At 39.4% G+C, this 17,158-nt stretch overlaps 1 protein-coding gene across 1 annotated transcript in view; it reads right to left on the reverse strand.

The window, feature by feature from the left end:
- Positions 1 to 4,630, reverse strand: part of lmo4b (LIM domain only 4b) — a 33,918-nt gene extending 29,288 nt beyond the window's left edge. The window contains exon 1 of the mRNA XM_074636533.1: positions 4,380 to 4,630. The gene's annotated coding sequence lies outside the window, so the exon portion shown is untranslated. The remainder of the gene's footprint in view (positions 1 to 4,379) is intronic.
- Between the last annotated feature and the right edge of the window lie 12,528 nt (positions 4,631 to 17,158).

Raw genomic sequence — 17,158 nt, forward strand, 5'->3', positions numbered from 1 at the left:
ACAGGAAAATGAAATAGGCCTTCTCTCCGGCCCTTAGGGTCTTTGCAGCAATTCTAATTAAGCCCATCCAGAAACAGAGGAGCTGGATTGGGGCAGTTTCTCATCAGGGTCCCTCCATGAGCCTCTTTTGTCATGAACACACAGCCAATTACAAAGCTCAACAATAGAGCGGGGGAGTCTTATACCCTCCACAAAGACGAGAGAGACTATGGAGATCTCAAAATATCCATAAGCATGGAGTGACTTTGTGAAAACACTCTCACCTTCCTAAGAAGTTAAATCAAATATGCTTTTTTGTTTTTAGTGGATATTAGACTTAGAAACAAGCTTGCCGGTTCAGTTCCCTTAACACATCATTTTATGTTTCCAGGGGAACACTATGCAGATCCAGTAACAGAGTGGTTTTCAAAATGTGTGTGTCCCACTAATTAAAACAAAATATATTTCAGTGTAAAATAAATCTGAACAGCTCCCACTCTATATCAAGACAAGCCAAAGATAACCTCACTTGTTTATCATCTTTGCATATTAGTCTTGGCGAATAATATGAGTGGCTGTGTAATCTCCGAGCTCGCCAGACCCTAGATTATGGAGCTGTCTCTCATTTTATTCATTGTGCACAGAGGGTAATTACCCAGAGATAAGTGTTCCTCTATCAGGGTCCAGTCACAGCGCTCCGAAAGCAATCTCCTCAGACACGGGTCCCGTCCCAGGCTATTTGGGCGACACAGAGTGGGTAGTGGGTGCTGGAGGACGCCAGGCTGAGCTTTGTGGTTGCCTGCGTTCGGATGAGGCCTCCTGACAGTCACGGCCAGGTGGGCCAATCTTTCAATCAGACACCCTATTTACCATTGCAAAGCTCTACTGCCCTGCCTCATTTATAGCTTGTGATGAAAAGCAGATAACAGTGTACATTCACCCGTCCACCTCTTTCCTCTGATGGAGGGAAAACATCCTCCGGGGGCCTCGGACTATTATTTTTTGTGTCACATCAAAAGTGAACGCTCCATCGGATTTGCAGGAAAATCAGACGACGTGTCAGAAAGTGCAATTAGTCACCGAGAGAGGATTCTATTTTCTGTGCGATTTCTGATGGGGATAAGTGAGGCAAGATTAATGCTTCTAAGGAAAATCAATGAGTGGAAGAAAAACATCTTTTATGTTGTGAATTTGTATCCAAGATGTTGGAGCTGGTCACACACACACACACACACAGAAATGGATGTAAATCAAGAAAACAATAACCCTCCCTCTACACGGAGGAACAGACAGACTTGTATGATTAAAACTACCAAAACGAATGTATGACTTCCAAGTAACAAGGAAAAACTTGAAATAACATTGTTCAACATAACTGGCCCAAAAAAGAGAATGACATTCATGCATTGGATATGAAGGCATTTCTGAAAATCTATGAGGATGAAGTGGTCATGCTTGACTTGTAGGCCCAATCAATAATATTTATGGTCATGTAAATTGCAGGTAATTAACTGGATGATTCAAAATAAGCCTATTTGTTTCCTGCAGCATCAGAAAATGTGTCTAGTGTTAGTCCATGCATTCAAAGACCTGTTAATCCATTTGGGTATCATAGCTGGAATGGATTACAATGGATTACCAATCAGCTTGTTTGACACGTCCGCACATTGTGTTATTGTGATTTGGTAGGTGTGGGCGTTGACTCTTCTCTGCCTCTGTGACTAGTGGTTTAAGAAGTGCTCAGATCCTTTGCTTAAAGCTGAAGTAGGCGAGATTGGAGCAAATATGATTAAAAAAAAAGTTATTTTTATAAAACGGTCGCTATATCGTGACAGTAGTACATGAAACAGGTAGCCAGAAAAAAAATCATGTGCCTCTGTGTCCTCCGGTGCTCCTAACGTCATCTGCAAGATTTCACAGACAGTACTTTATTTTCATTTGAAATGTAGTTGAGTAGAAGTATTAAGTTGGTAATGCAATGAAATATTGCAAATTAAAAAAAACAAAAAAACAATTTTAGTACAAAATTTGAACAAAAAAACGTACAGAGCCTGAGTAAATGTAATGACACTTTTCACTAATGTCTGTGACCTGTGGTTACCCAAGCACCCTTCTCTGAGTAGAGCTGCAGAGATCTTTGGATGTATCAATACTCTAATTCCAGCTTCATTCTTAACTCTATTATATTTAAAACACAGCCCTGTATGTACTGTAAATCTTTAGTACGTCAAGTTTATTTTCTCTGAGAATAACCCCTTCTACATGTGTTCAAAGGACATAAGGAGACCTTATGTCTGCCACGTCACAGTCACTAAAGGAATTCTACTATGAGACTCTTAATGAATCGCACTGACTGAACGTTTTTCATTATAGAAAATAAACATCTTACCTCAACACACCAAATGGAGCCACCCCATAGGTCAAACCACTTCTCCTCCCAGAGCACGTAATGTAAAATGAGGTAAAGCTGCAGCATACTTTCAATGTCACATTTAACCCTCTACATGAACATGATGGTCAACGTCTTTAATGGGAATATAAAGAAAACACCTGGTTTGACATGTTGGTTACTGATTGAAAATACTTTCATCATCTTGTTGAAATGGTTGTGTATATGCACTTTCCACTCATAGTGCTCTTGTTAAGATCTTTAAACATGACTAACTGACCTTCTGGTAAATGGAATGTTGAAATGGAAACATGTACATGTGTTGCACCAACTTGGGTCAAGAAGCCAAAGGGAGACCATTTCAGTTCCACTGACAGTAACTGTTGGGTCATTACAACTACGACTTTATAGTCATATTTCCAGCCATCGGTTCTATTATGTTAACATTGTGCCGGGAATGCCACAGCTTTGCTAGAAAAAAAAATGGGTCCAATGGGGGCAGTCTGACAGGTCATAAATACATCTCCTGGTTAGTAAAATTTGGAAAAGAAAACCAAGGCACATGTTAAAATTATCCCAAAATAACCATCTATTGTAAACATCCATCACATTTTTACCATGGATGTATTAAGAGTGATGCGCGCCATCACTCAGACTTGCTGTCAATTTGTGCAAGTGGCCACTTGCGGTACTTTAATCCACTGCATTTTTTGGACCAGAGAGATCTCTGTTAACTGTTTACAGGACACACTACAACTGCAAATAAGGTCACGCATTACTCTTTGTACTATGACTTATTAACTTATGGAAGTTTTACATTTGTAAAAGTTTTCCAGAGACGTAATTAACCTGTAGCCTACCATAATTGCCGTAGATGTAATGTGCAATGGTCTGTCTTATTTTCAACTTGTCTAATCGCCATGATCGCTCGTGTTTGTTGCCAGTTTGGTCCAATTTTTAGGCATGTCCTCATGTAAGTCGTGAGTCCAATGTTAGATTACAGAATCAAAGTTTTAGCCCCCAAACAATGCATACTGGGAGATAAGCTAATAATCATGTTTCCTTTAGAACCCTAATTTAATGGATTTAGTGAAAATTCATCTTAACATGCATTCAAGTCATCATAAGTTCTGAAATGGGACAATTTGAAGTTTTTGTAAATGTTTTACGAAATTCAGAACATATTGCCTCTCAACAGCTCTCAACATGGCGATGGCTGAGCCGGCAGCTCGTAGCTAACGATGCTAACAACAGCAACAGTGTTGACAGAGCTGACAGTGTTTACCTGAGGGGGAACCAGAGGGTGGGTGCTACTGTAGTGTAGGTTTAACTCCTAGATATCCAAAGTAATAGTTGGACGCCAGACAGGAGAATAATCACAATTTCTACCCTGTCACTTTAAAAAAAAAATTACTGGAAATCATTGAGAGTTAGCCCCGGATAGCCTGTTACCCTCGCTACAAAAGGCACAAGATAAACAAAACACAAACCATCAACTCATTTTTATCAAATTAAATCTGGCTGTCTTTAACCCAAATATTATGTAATCAAATAAAAAAAAAAGTACGGTTCACACTCAAAACAATTTTACACACGATATGCCCAAGAAAAACAAAACTCAAATCCTGAGTCCAAATAAGAAAAATAAAATATCCTTCAAATCATTAATCATATCATAAATCATAAATCAGCATTCATTAAAGGAGAGCAGTCTTTTAACAAAAGAGATGTGGGGTGTGTGTGTGTGTGTGTGTGTGTGTGCGCGTGGGAGAGGAGGGAGTTTGAATGTCCGTTCAAATCTAGTTCAGTGTGTGTGTCTGAATGAAGGCAGTTCAGTTAGTTCAGTTCAATGTGTGAGGGTTTAGGTGTTGGGGGTGGTTTGAGTAAAAGAAGGAGAAGCCTGGAGAGTGTCAGAAAAAAAGGACTTAGCTTGATGGCCCAACAAATGCAAGGAGACCACAGTAGCATTCAAACAGATCCAAGCTGAACAGAACAGAATCCAGTTATTTACCTGCTCCAGGGATCAGCACACCTCCAGCAGTGCCTTATTGTCCAAGCCAGTTTATTGAATCCAGCCAGTTCTTGGCTCCTTTTGCTGCTCAGTTTACTTTTATATATAATTTATATATATATATATGTCACTGTTTTCTTTTAGTTCCAAAGATGTCCAGAAACTGTATTCAACCTAAATTATCTCCTCATTTAACTCCCCTCTCTCCTCTCTCTGTCCTCCTCCATGCTGCTTTTTTTAGTTGATTACCCTTCCCCCAGCTCACAGGTGTGTCTCATTTATCTCCTCACCTTCCCCACCTTCTTTTCCTGTCAAGGTGAAAAAGGGCTATTCTGTGTTTTTTCTCTCTTTTCCCCCTTTCTATTACACTACACCCTACCTCGCCTTATTAACTGACACATACAGTATGCAAAGGGGAAAGGTATAAATATATAAAGTCCAACAATTAAGCCTGAATATAGTCCTCAGCATCAACACACATTGTGGGTGCTACACTAAACTTAAAATGCAGTTGTCTTCAAATGTGAACTTTAGAGCAAAGTCGAAACAAGGACATTTCCATGCCATTTAATTTCCCCCGTATACTCTAGGTGTTCGCCTCAAATGATCCCACTGAAACAGAGTCCTGCAGTCTCTTGGGCACCCATGAGCAAACACAGACAGGGCAACTGTCCCCGCAGCTGTTGATGTTTTACCTTTATTTATCATGGGAAAGGTTTTGCTAAGCGTGCATGTTCTTTTCTTGCTCTTGTAACCGCAGACATCTAGATTTTGGCCTTTGAGCAACATTAGCGGAACAAATGGGAGCAAAAGTGGTTGTTTTTGGAGGCGAGCACATTACTCATTCCTTTTCAGCACCGAGCTTTTCCCAGCTGGTGTGGGGAGTCCAACAGATACAAACCTACTTCTCTCACTTTCAGGCTACTGCTGCTGTGGTGAAAGTTCACTTAACTCATCCAAAACATACTGAAATTAATACCATTATTGCTCTTATTTGTGGGATATGCATTATAAGATATATATATTGCATCTTTAGTAAGTTCTCCAAACAGCATGTTGCCCTTTCTCCCCCGCTGATTCCATACGGTCCAACCAGTTCTCTGAATAGCATCATCGCGTATCCCTCTTGCCAAAAAAATACACTCCTCCTCACAGACAAGAGAGTAACAGCACCAAACCATTTCCTGGTGTCACATGTTTCAAGTCTTTGAGGCTGAAACAATTCTTTCTTTCATTATAATGAAACATGAGATGCCAGATAATCTCATAAATATGTGTTGTATTTCTTTTTCTGCACTCCCGCTGGTCGGGAGAAAGAGGCAGGCCTTTGTTTGGGGGCTTCCTGGCTCACAGGAAGTGATTGCAGTGGGACAGTGAGGGACACTCATCTCTTGGAAAGGGGGAATGCTCGAAGACGTATCCCTTTTTGATCAAGGCTTGCTGACGGATCGCCCGGAGAAAGGCAAATGGGGATCATACCGGGGCCTGATGACAAGAGGCCAATTTTGATGTCCCTTTTCTCTCATTGCGGTGCTTCTCTTTCAAGCCCAAATCTGGTTGAGCAGCCTGGGAAAATGGCCTTTTACCCACCTTCCTTGTCACAGAGTTGACAGGACAACTAAGAGCTAAATTGAATTTAGATGAATGTTGAGACTAAGTAAACTGCTTGTGTCTTAATTCTAGTTGCAATGAATAGGCTCCTGATTGCTTTATAGGCCTATTTTTCATCTATTTTCATCCAACCCAAAGTCTGCACACAGAAAAGGGGGAGAATTCAGGTCCTGACATTCCATAAAAAGTGGACAAAGTGCCGAATAAAAGCCGTGTGTGAGCAAAAACAAGGGCACCGCTTCGTTTCATCCCGGATTGTTTAATTGAAAAATGTTGACCCATGTGAGAAACATTATATCTGAGCAACATCAAGCTCCATATTCAGTGTAACTATAACCTCAAAGGCCACATGTTCTCGCTGTGTTTATAATGCATTAGTGGAACAAACTCTACACTGTACTCTCTTTACAAATCCCACCTGGCCATGTATTAGTTGCAGATGTGGCTCTCTAATTCATAATGAACTAATAATGGTTTTGTTAGTGCAAGATTGTTTTCCTTTCCCCCCTCGCACACACGTAGATGGAGATAATCTGTACTGGAGGTGTGGCAGCGCAGGGGAAGATATTGCACCCTGCATGAAACATAGACTTTGGAATGTGTTGTTGCAAGATAGCAGGCTTTGAGTTGTCTTGATGTGACTCACTCATCATGAATTGAATGGATCTGTATCGTTAAATAACAGCTTTTTTTTCCCCTTTGGGGAGTCACCTTTCTGTATCCGCCAAGATTATAATGACTTATTGTGAAGGGGGAAAAAAAATCCACATGAGCTCTCCAACATACACAAGAGAAACCGCAGAAGTTCAGCACCTTGTTTAATTGAATGTCTTTGAGTGTATTTGTGGCAAATGAAACCACATGACACAGAACTGCAAATTAATGACTCCATATTTTGATCGTGCACTGATATAAAGGAGAGCTCAAGGACTAGACATACGAGATAAAGTGGCCTAGAACAAAAGATGGGGATCTGAGGGCATCAATTAACAGCCTGATCCAGCTTTTATGTCAAAGAGACTAAAGCCTCGTCTCTGAGTCATATTCACATAGAAGTCTCACTTTGATATTATGTTCAGTGTACATATTGGTAACTTCTTCTCAAAAGATGTTCCTAATGAGTTATGTATAAAGTTATGAATGCATATACGACATGTGAATACACGTGTTCTGTTGTTTAATATTAAAGCGGCAGTAGGCAGAATGTTTTTGGCATCATTGGGCAAAAATTCCATAATAACTTTTCAGCATAATTTTGTAATTCAAATGTTCTGAGAGATAACTAGATGTCTGCACCTCCTCATGGCTCTGTTTTCACGCTTTAAAAAAATCTAGCCCGTGACGAGAGACTTTGGCCAATCACAGGTAATTTCAGAAAGAGAGCGTTCCCATTGACTGTTCATTCACTCGCGAACTCTGATCAAACGGTCAAACTAGGCAGCGCTGATCAAATATTCATTAATATTCTGTTCCTGTAATGCCTATTTCTCGCCTCAAATGTTTTCAGAAACATCTTGTAGTGTACTGTTTAGCTGTAAAATGAGCTCCGGCTGGTGGGCGGTGCTTGGTATTTCCTCAACTGATCTCAACATGGCGGCCGGGTCACAAACCTTGTCATTTTACAGCTAAACAGTACACTACAAGATGTCTCTGAAATCATTTGAGGAGAGAAATAGGCTATAGCTAATGCTATGAAACTTGGCTTTGGACCACAGACTGTATATAAAGATGGACGACATGACAGCTCCTCAAAAGTGAAGCCAAAACATCTTGATTGCCCCCTGGTGGCTGGCTGCAGTATAGGTCATAAATCCAGCCCCCTCCATGTTAGCGGATTGGACATGGGCCAAACTAAAAAGTTTACGTCAAGTACATTTTTGCCAAAGATGCTTTTTGTCATTTTAGGTAGTTCTCATTATGCTGATATATGTTCGTGTTCTTTTTTTTTCTGATAGATTTGGTTTTAATTAAAAGGGGTTGAAACGTCATAATTGACATCTGCTCTGAGTGAAGTAGTTGCTCGGGAATTGTAAGAGAGAGGAGATGTAACTTGAACTTTCCATAACCGTCACGAGTCTGTGAAATAAAACATGTGTCAATTTGATCATAAATGTAGTTCTAGAGATATTATGGTCAGTTGTTGTGTCTTTCTAGCCAAACAGCTACCGTGGTGCTAACGTAGCAGCTAGGTGGTTCTTGCTAACAAGCTAAGGCCGTGCTCGGCTTGTGATTGGCTTGGCGCAGGTGTGTGGGCGGGAGCTCGATACCGTGGCTCCAGCCCCCCCCCCCGATCACTACTGCGCAGACTCTGGCTCCAAATGACATCAAAATATCAAGATGGCAGCTCCTGTATCCGGGATATTTTGACTTCACTTTTGTACAGTGGGAGGAAGTGGAGACGCGCCGTCCATCTATATATACAGTCTATTCTTTGGACATAATGCTACATTAGCTGGACATGCTAAGGTTATGCTAGAGCACCAAAGACCCATGCCCACCACATCGGCTCGTGGAAAAATCTTGACAGACCTGCCTTCAGTTACAGTTGCTAAGCTCTCTAGCGAATAGTCAATTTATGTGAATTTCATGTCAGGCTTAACTATCAACATGAAAATCCCTCCTGCTGTAGCTACATGCTGCCAAATTTAAGATCAGCCTATAACTCCTTAAAAAAAATCTGCTTATGATTTTAAAATACCACAGACGGTGCCAAGCACATAATATGTATTGAGCAGCTTATTTTTATGATTTATCTGTATGGATTTGGCCAATCGCCTCTGCTCAAATCAAGCTCTGAGGAAAATGGAGGAAAGGAGACATTTGGAAGCAAAAGGTCTGACCGTGGATCATGTTTTTAATTTATATCTTGTGTGTCTACGCAGAATGACCTCTCATGTATTAGAGAGCTGTGCTCTACTCAGAAATAGAGCCTGACGTGTAGAGGTAATACTTAGTGCCAGGTGCTTTAGAAACCTCTCAGATTTCCATTATTTTGCAAAGTAGACTGTGCCTGCAAGCACGCAGTTGTTCACGCAGAATAAGTGCACTTTGACAAAGAGATACCATATTGTACTGAGGAGTGTGTCATCCTGCTTTCTGTTGGAAAGCATGTTGATGACGTGCAAAGAACAAAGCCGTAACACGTGCGGTGTGAAGTATTAAATTAAAACGTCTTCCTGTTCCTTCCCTCGTAGATTTCACCTCGCCACTTTGATGTCTGACCTGTGAGGAAGAAGAGAATGAGGCTGCACGCTCTGTGTTATTGCAGCGTGTGTGTGTGCGTGTATATATAGTAGAGTCTCATTAGGGAATTTTACCCTGTGAAAGATTTTGCAATAAGGAAAACAAGGATGATAAAGAAAATGAAAGAAAAAGAGAGAAAGCAGGAGGAAATCCAGAGGAAAAGAGGACTGGGGATATTGTAATTAGTTGCACCTGTTTCCTTTAACCCAGCTCCAGTTTCCCTCTACAAACGCATGCAGATTACCCATCAAAGCCCCTCGTCGCTGCCTCTGCTCAATGGATCCTTTGTTGCCAGTTGTCAGGGAGGCGGCCCACAAAAGTATGTAACACAAGCAGACCACATTGCTCTGGAAGTTACAGTACATGCAAGCCTCCACTGGCCACAACAAGAATAATAGGGAGTGTTTGTAGACACGGTGTCTACATCACTCCGGTCTGCATGCGAGACACAGGTGGCCGTTTTTTTTTTCCGGATGCGACCACAACAGTCGCACCTTCTGTCAACACTCTAAAATGGGCCTGTATTAGCTGTCAGGGGAGAGGAATAAGTTCTGCCACACAGGCCTTGTTTCAACTGTGTAAAGATGAATTTGCTTGTTTGCATGCTCACTGAGATACATTCATATATGCTATTGTCTATACAAGAGACTGCGCCACTACTTATGCTGATACTACTAATAATTAGACCAATAGTCTTACTTAATGTGGCAGTAGGCCGAATATTTTTTGGCATCATTGGGAAAAAAATTCATAATAACTTTTCAGCATATTGTAATTCAAGTGTTCCTAGAGATAACTAGAATGGCACTCGGAGAGCGCAGACCTCCGCCAAGCTGCCTGAGTACGATTGCACCCTCTCTCCGTGCAGCTTGTGCCATCATCCACGTGTATTTTTGTTTATGTTGACATCAGCTGTACGCAGCGGAGCAGCGTAAAACACTTCATTCAAACTGGACAGAAACAAAGTAAAACTCACCCAAACCACCTAAGTCGTTACTCTTTCCAACAATCACCAAGTGTGCTTTGGTCGAACTCAACTGTAATTTCACAGAGTTTAATGTGAAACAAAAGCCGTATCTACAGGTGTCCCCCCCTATCTCCACACTCCCGCTCTCTCTCTGTCCCTCTCTCTGCAGGCAGAAGGAAAAGAGGCTGGGTGACGCATCATGAACGCATCATCAGTTACACTGCGCATGTCTTAAAGCCTTTGGTGCACAGGCTGAGCGGAGTTATTAAAAAAAAATCCCGAAGCCAGATCATGATCCGAATCGCCACCAAAATCGAATGGATTGTTTATTGTACCACACCCCAACCCTCCAAAAAATTTCATTCACATCCATCACAGACTTTTGGAGTAATCATCCAAACGGACAAACCAACAAACCAACAAACCAACAAACCAACAAACCAACAAACCAACAAACCAACCAACGCCGGTGAAAACATAACCTCCTTCCTAGGCATTCGGCCTTGACGGAGGTAACTAGACTTCTGCACCTCCAAATGACTGTTTAAAGGCTTTAAAAAATCTAGGCAGCTGTCAGTAACTCGCCAACTCCGATCAAACGGTCAAACTAGGCAGCGTTGATCAAATATAAATTAATATTCTGTTACTGTAATGACTATTTCTTGCCTCAAATGTTTTCAGAAACATCTTGCAGTGTACTGTTCTGCTGTAAAATGAAAATGTTTGCTCCGGCTGGTGGGCGGTGCTTGGTATTTCCTCAACTGTTCTCAACATGGCTGCCAGGTCAGCTCATATGGGTATTCAAGTCCTTACTGCTCTGGACATGGTTGCCATGATGAATAGAATCTGTGTGTGAAGACATTTTGGTGGCACTACACTTTATAAAAGTGAAGTTATTAAATATTTTTCCCATTAAAAATTAACCAAAATTATGCAAAAGCATATTTTTCCAAACTAAGTGTTGTAGTACAATTACGAGGAGACCATTGATATGTGAAGTAATTTTGTCGACGGTCCCTGACCACTCGTCTCACAGCCGGCTGGTCAAAGAGACCAATGTTATGTGTCGCTGTGATTAAAATGAGGTTGTAGCTCGTTGTTTACCTTACTGTGGTTAGAAAGAGCAGTTGTTTGTGTTTTAATGTCGTTTTAGTTATGAGTTATTGATTCAGGAAGTTTGAATCTCTCAATATCTTTCCAACTTTACCAAAGTCAATGATTTGAACGTCAATGATTGGAGGAAGTGCACTATGAGGGAACAACTTACTAACTTGAGGGAACAAATTAATAAAACTTTCTCTTGTGGGTCTAGGGGGGCTCCGTACTTTTTAAACATACTATATTATGACTTTTTTTTCAACATACTATTCGATGACTTTTTTTCGACATACTTTACAGTGACTTTTTTTGACATACTATACTATGACTTTTTTTTCGACATACTATACTATGATTTTTTTTCGACATGCTATATTATGATTTTTTTTTGACATATTATACTATAACGTTTTTTCGTCATACTATACTATGACTTTTTTTTTGACATAATATACTATTACTTTTTTCTATAACTGTCTTTTGGACATACTTCACTTTGAATTTTTGTTCAACATACTATACTATGACTTTTTTTTTCTACATACTATACTATGACTTTTTTTTTTCGAAATATTATACTATGATTTTTTTTCGAATTACAATACTATGACTTTTTTTCGACCTACTATATTATGATTTTTTTATAACTGTCTTTTTGGACATACTATACTATGACTTTTTTTTATGACATACTATACTCAGATTTTTTTTCGACCTGCTATAGTATGACTTTTTTTCGACATACTATATTATGACTTTTTTGCGTCATACTATAACTTTTTTTCAACATATTATACTATGATTTTTTTTCGACCTGCTATAACTTTTTTTCGACATACTATACTATGACTTTTTTATGACTTTTTTTCCTACTTACTATACTATGACTATTTTCCGGCATACTATACTATTTTTCATTTTTCGACATACTATACTATGATTTTTTTAAACATACTATACTATGACTTTTTTACCTCCGCCAAGGCCAAAGGCCTAGGAAGAACGTTATGTTTTCACCGGTGTTGGTTTGTTGGTTTCTTTTTGACATTATATACTATGACTTTTTAACGACATACTATAGTTTGCCTTTTTTATTACTTTTTTGACATACTTTACGATGTCTTTTTTATGACATACTATACTTTGATTTTTTATGACATACTAATCTATGAACTTTTTCGGATGCATTTCTTGACTTTTTTCGACATAATATAGCTACTATTATGGAGTCAGATCAGTCTCAATATTAATGAATGCACACAGAAGGATTCACAAATGTATTATTTTACTTATATATAAATGACTCTCTCCACAAAAATATTTTTCAATGCTCACAAAATAGTTATCGTTGTTTATAAATGTGAAAATAATCCACATATAAAAAATAAAGTTCACAAATATATTTCTGATGTACACGCAAATATTTCTTGTTTTAAATAAATTTAATAGAAATCCACAAATATATGTATTTAAAAGTATTTGCAATTTTCATGTCAAAACATATTTGGATGTTGTTACATTAACATACAAACTGTTGAACCTGCATTTATAAACTGCTTGTCATGAGTGAACATCATTGCATTTGTGTAATCAGATGTTTCCCTCTTCTTCAGCCAATCACATGAGCATGTCCCTACCGGGGTATGATATACGTCATGCACATATCTCCATATATACACACGTAGGCAAAATTGTTGGTACCCTTCCGTTAAAGAAAGAAAAACCCACAATGGTCACTGAAATAACTTGAAACTGACAAAAGTAATAATAAATACAAATTTACTGAAAATGAACTAATGAAAATCAGTCATTGCTTTTGAATTATGGTTCAGCAGAATCATTTTAAAAAACAAACTAATGAAACTGACCTGGACAAAAATGATGGTACCCTTAACTTAATATGTTGTTGCACAACCTTTTGAGGCAATCACTGCAAACAAGCGATTTCTGTAACTCTCAATGAGACTTCTGCACCTGTCGACAGGTATTTTGGCCCACTCCTCTTGAGCAAACTGCTCCAGCTGTCTCAGGTTTGAAGGGTGCCTTCTCCAGACTGCATGTTTCAGCTCCTTCCACAGATGTTCAATAGGATTTAGATCAGGGCTCATAGAAGGCCACTTCAGAATAGTCCAATGTTTTGTTCTTAGCCATTCTTGGGTGTTTTTAGCTGTGTTTTGGGTCATTATCCTGTTTGAGGACCCATGACCTGCAACTGAGACCAAGCTTTCTGACACTGGGCAGCACATTTCGCTCCAGAATGCCTTGATAGTCTTGAGATTTCATTGCACCCTGCACAGATTCAAGACACCCTGTGCCAGATGCAACAAAGCAGCCCCAGAACATAACCGAGCCTCCTCCATGTTTCACATTAGGTACAGTGTTCTTTTCTTTGTATGCTTCATTTTTGCGTCTGTGAACATAGAGCTGATGTGACTTCCCAAAAAGCTCCAGTTTTGTCTCATCTGTCCAAAGGACATTCTCCCAGAAGCTTTGTGGCTTGTCAATATGCATTTTGGCAAATTCCTGTCTCGCTTTTTTATGATTTGGTGTCCTCCTGGGTCGTCTTCCATTAAGTCCACTTTGGCTCAAACAGTGATGGATGGTGCGATCTGACACTGATGTACCTTGACCTTGGAGTTCACCTCTAATCTCTTTGGAAGTTGTTCTGGGCTCTTTGGTTACCATTCGTATTATCCGTCTCTTCAATTTGCCATCAATTTTCCTCTTGCGGCCACGTCCAGGGAGGTTGGCTACAGTCCCATGGACCTTAAACTTCTGAATAATATGTGCAGCTGTAGTCACAGGAACATCAAGCTGCTTGGAGATGGTCTTATAGCCTTTACCTTTAACATGAAGGTCTATAATTTTCTTTCTAATCTCCTGAGACAACTCTCTCCTTAGCTTTCTGTGGTCCATGTTCAGTGTGGTACACACCATGATACCAAACAGCACAGTGACTACTTTTCACCCTTTAAATAGGCAGACTGACTGATTACAAGTTTGAAGATACCTGTGATGCTATTTACAGGACACACCTTAGTTTAACATGTCCCTATGGTCACATTATTTTACATCTTTTCTAGGGGTACCATCATTTTTGTCCAGGCCAGTTTCATTAGTTTGTTTTTTAAAATGATTCTGTTGAACCAAAATTTTAAAAAAATGTCTGATTTTCATTAGTTCATTTTCAGTCAATTTTTATTTATTATTACTTTTGTCAGTTTCAAGTTATTTCAGTGACCATTTTGGGTTTTTCTTTCTTTAACGGAAGGGTACCAACAATTTTGCCTACGTGTGTATATATATATATATATATATATATATATATATATATACGCAGAATATAGTCAGATAGCTACATGGATGTATAAAGACCAAGAGGACAGCTGGCTTTGGCTAATAGATCCAAATATTTGGTTTGTCCAGGTAAATTGAAACAATCGAACGTGGGCAGATAAACCTGTAAAGATCCCCAAAATAATCCAAAGGGATACAGCAACTGTCATGATGTTTAAGGAAAGACTAGAACAGTGCAACGTAGTATGTCGAAAAAAAGTTATAGTATAGTATGTCGAAATAAAGTATTACCATAGTATGTAAAAAAAAAAGTCATAGTATAGTTTGTTGAAAAACAGTCATAGTATAGTAATTTATGTTGAAAAAAAATCATTGTAAAGTATGTCGAAAAATAGTCATAGTATAGTGTATTGAAAAAAAGGTCATAGTATAGTATGCTGAAAAAAAAGTCATAGTATAGTATGTCGAAAAGCGCTTTACACTACATGTCAGCATTTACCCAGTCACACACACATTCAACCTACCCATCAGGATCTCTTCTAAATAGCACAGCCTTCGAGAGCAATTTGGGGTTAGGTGTCTTGCCGACCTTCTGATTGGTGGACGACCTGTTCTACCTTCTGAGCCACAGCCGCCCTCAGCACCCAGCGTGTTGCTATTTAACATTAGCTCAGTTAAGTTTGCAAGTAGCCTAGTTAACTTGCTAGCTAATGTTGTCATGAGCAATCAATGCCTTGGCTCGCAGTGTCGATTTTACAATTAACTATTTTGTCAAAGAAGACATGACCAGCCTATATTAGTTTGATGTAATAGTACAGTGACCAGACGTCCCGGTTTGTCCGGGACTGTCCGGGACTGTCCAGGTTTATCCAATAAATTGTCCCGCTTTTCACCACAATTAAAATGATAACAATATTATACTTCCATAGACGTTTATCATGTTCTGTCCCACTCATTATTCATTTGTGCACACAAGATAACAGTATATACAGACAGCCAGCACAGCGCACCCTGCTGCAGAATGTGATATTGCGCGCTGTTAAGCCATAATTACGCATGGACACGGACCAGCCTCAGACTGTTGTGCACTGTTGTGCACTGTTGTGCACATCAAACGTGTGGTTTTGATTAATTATTCTACACAGTTCTTTCTGCGGATTTCGCATGTAGGCGAAACATTGTGAATCCCTTCAAACTTTTTGCTCCGCTTATAACTCCCTCAGGACTGTCCGTTCCTGTCAGTCTTTCACCCGGTGTCTCCATCCTGGCCAAAATGTTGTCTGGAGCTCCACATTTTAATTATAATAGCCTACAGGTAGAAGTGTGGCTGTGGTGAGGAACACGATGTGATAGAGATTGTTCGGGTTCAAAACTAAAGTTGAAAAATAATTTCCGTAGTCCCGGACAACAATAAGTTTCCTCTGAAAGAAACTCTCTACAGGACTCCCAAACTGTCAGTGTGCCATGAGGAGGATAGCCCTGTGATTAAAGGGGTGAAAGTAGTGGGTGTGATAAGTCCTGACTGTCACAGCCTCTAATGCATCCACCTATAATAACACCTTATTTCTGATCCCACTCCGTGCTCAAATGCACCACAGGTGCGCCAAGTTAGCCATCCTAATGAAAACGCATATGTTGCATGCATATTAACGTGTGCACGTGGGCGTGCATGACCGTACTTTGACTGAAACCAAAACAACAATGTTATACAGTAAACCAGACCTCATTCAGCTAACAAACTCATAAATCATCAGTCAAACAAACATATCGCTAAGCTAACATCAGCCAGCTAGTTAACGCGTCAACGTTAGCAAGCTGTCAAATAGCAACACGCCAGGTGCCGGTGGTCTCTCTCACTTCTATTCAGTTGCTGTATACCATGTTTGGATTATTTTGGGGATGTTTACAGATGTATCTGTCTACGTTTGATTGTTTCAACGCTAAGGTGCACAAGTCAAACGTTTGGACCATTCACTGTCTGACTACTTTACATATTGGTGTTCACCCTGTGCATGATGATGTAAATCATACCCCCATGGGGAAACGCTTGTGTGATTGGCTGATAAGGAGGGAGACATCTGATTGGCTAGAGATAATTCCCCAGTTGAAAAAAATGCATATGTGGATCGGGCGACGTCAGGGGAGTCTCAAAAAACCTACACACAAATGCAATGAATTTTACACATGACAAGCAGTTTTTAAATGCAGGTTCAACAGTTTGTATGTAAATGTAACAACAACGTCTAAATAGGTTTTGGATGAAAATTGCAAATACTTTTAAATTCATATATTTGTGGATTTCTATTAGATTTATTTAAAACAAGAAATATTTGTATGTACATCAGAAATATATTTGTGAACTTTATTTTATTTTATATGTGGATTCTTTTTACATTTATAAACAACGATAACTATTTTTGTGTGTATTGAAAAATATTTTTGTGGATCCTTCTGTGTGCATTTATTAATATTGAGTCTCATCTGACTCCATAACTATGACTACTGATGACTTTTTTTAAACATAAAATACTATGACTTTTTAATTACATACTATACAGTACTA

This window comes from Sebastes fasciatus, chromosome 5 (genome assembly GCF_043250625.1).
Source record: "Sebastes fasciatus isolate fSebFas1 chromosome 5, fSebFas1.pri, whole genome shotgun sequence".
NCBI lineage: Eukaryota > Metazoa > Chordata > Actinopteri > Perciformes > Sebastidae > Sebastes > Sebastes fasciatus.